The sequence below is a fragment of the Octopus sinensis genome, linkage group LG19 (assembly GCF_006345805.1).
Source record: "Octopus sinensis linkage group LG19, ASM634580v1, whole genome shotgun sequence".
Taxonomy (NCBI): Eukaryota; Metazoa; Mollusca; class Cephalopoda; order Octopoda; family Octopodidae; genus Octopus; species Octopus sinensis.
Window position 1 is genome coordinate 45,836,526 of NC_043015.1, and position 2,500 is coordinate 45,839,025.

General features: G+C 36.4%; 1 protein-coding gene across 1 annotated transcript in view; it reads left to right on the plus strand.

The window, feature by feature from the left end:
* The window catches only part of LOC115222206 (gastric triacylglycerol lipase-like), a 27,247-nt gene extending 26,411 nt beyond the window's left edge, over nucleotides 1–836 (plus strand). The window contains 1 exon segment of the mRNA XM_029792358.2: nucleotides 398–836. The gene's annotated coding sequence lies outside the window, so the exon portion shown is untranslated.
* Nucleotides 837–2,500: the final 1,664 nt, after the last annotated feature.

A 2,500-nucleotide genomic window follows, 5' to 3' on the forward strand; every position in this document is an offset into this window, starting at 1 on the left:
TGCTTAACTTCCCAAGCTAACCTGTCATATCTATCGACTTTTCTTTCTTCCTTATCGCATACCTTGTTGTTAGTTGGGCATGCTATATATATGATCCAGCATAGTTTTCCTTTCTCATTTAAGACTATGCCCGGCTTCCTATTCTCTATCTCATTATTATTATTATTATTATTATTAATTTTCTTCTTCTTCTTCTTCTTCTTCTTCTTCTTCTCATCATCGTCATTGTCATCATCATCATCATCATCATTATTATTATTATTATTATTATTAATTTATTATTATTATTATTATTATTAATTTATTATTATTATCATTATTATTATTAATTTTACTATTATTATTATTATTATTATTATTATTATTATTATTATTATTTATTTTTTATTTTTTACAGGTAATCAATACTTCAATACTTCAGAAATTCCAAGATATATTCGCAATGTCTCCAGGAATCATATACTACCAATTTGCTGACGAATTAAACGATAATCTTAGATCTGTGACAACAATTCTGAATGTGTGTGTGCGCACGTGTATTTGTATTTGTGTATTTGCGTGTATGGTAGATGTTGATAAATGCCTGTGTGCACGTGTATGTATATTTATGTGTGTGTGTGTTTAGGGCTTATTGCTTTCTTGCCGTCTCTACAGCTGTTTCAAACTACTTTAGATTGTGTTAACTTTGCGCTGGAATACAAATGCTATTCAAAACGGGAATCCAAGCCCCCCCCCCCCAACAGATATATAGGCTGTCCATAAATTATCTTTACAATTTGAGAAATTCAGTGAAAAAAAAAACAAAAAAAAAAACTAATGAAAAACAAAACAAAACAGGATAATTTCAGCAAAGTTTATTGGAAAACATAGGCAAGCAAATAGATTTATCTGAAACATCAGAACAATTCCGCGTGAGCTCCTTGGTTGCAAGCACCCCAATGAGTTATCCTTATCACTTCTTTTTTCTGAATTTTTCAAATTGTAAAGGTAATCGATGATGAGCGCCCTGTATATAATATATATATATGTATATATATATATATATATATATATATTGTATATATATATATGTATATATATATGTAATGTATGTATATATATATATATATATATATATCTATATATATATCAATTATACTAACCTCGACTTTTCAAATCCTTTTCTTTCTCTCTGGTTCTTCTTATATTCTCTTGTACCATTTACCATCAAATTCCTCTACACTATCATCTCCACCACAACACTAATCATCTCCTAGATCTTCAGTATTTCCTCAACCTTTGTATCATCCTATCCAACCTCGTGTTCCACCAGTCTCTGCGTGGTCGATCAAGTACTCGCCCACCTTAAACTGCTTCTCTTTCACGGACGAGGCCTACCAACAGCTAACTAAGGTTTCCATGAGATAACCAGAATATTCTCCAACTATACCAAGCATAGTTCACCAGTCCTTCTCACAGTTCATCAGCTCTATTTTAGAACTGTATGGTCACCATATAGATGACTATAATGGCGCTGCCATCGTTAGCCGTCAACAATTCCACACTTTTGTCTCGACAATTTTGTCAGTCTTTGCTCGAATTCACCTCTATCATCTTGGAAATCTCCCCCAACAATTTCCTGGACATCTTTGTCCTCATCTACTACCTCACCCACACACTCACCACTCTCGCCATCGCCTTCCATAAACCCACCCATTCCTACTCCCACTTTGATATTTCTTCCTCCTACTTCACTCACAATAACAGAGCCATAGCCATCCCTTACTCCCAGTTCCTTTAGTTTCGCCAGCTATGTGAATGTGACCACAATTTCGAGACCCAGTCATGCACAATACACGATCTGTCTCTTCACTAGATGTGGAAAAGTTCCCACTTTTGTCCAAGCCACCCTCACTCACGCCCGGCTCTCTACCCATGCACACTTCATTCCCAGCTGTTACCCTTTTCTTTTCACCATTCTTCAACTCAGTCGGCCTGTTTCAAGATCCCCTACACGCATTCTACCTCCTCCAATTTGATGGTACGACTTTCACCTTTTCCCTAACTCACTCCTTCCCTAATTCAATCGTTCTTGCAATTTATGCGGTTCATCCTCCTCCGTTCGTGCCCCACTCCTTCTTCTTTATTCGTTGTGACACCTAACCGTTCCCTACCAACACCACTGCCATATTTCTGATTCCTTCAGCCTGTACCGCTATCTCAAGTATTATATCTATTACCTCAAATGCTTTCTTTGCAATAACTTATATATTGGTCAAACTGGCTGACTGATTCAGAGATCATCTTCACGACATCTTGCTTAGCAACCAGACATTTGTCTCTCTCATTTTCCACTTTTCAAACCACTCAACACAATACCTTTCCATGTTTATATTGGCTTTACACATCGTGTTTGGTCTGCAAACTCCAGGCTTTGCTGGGAGCAGCGATTTATTTTCTTCCTAAACTAACACCCCATTCAGCCTCAGTTCACCATCTAATTTCCTCTGACATCTCCGAC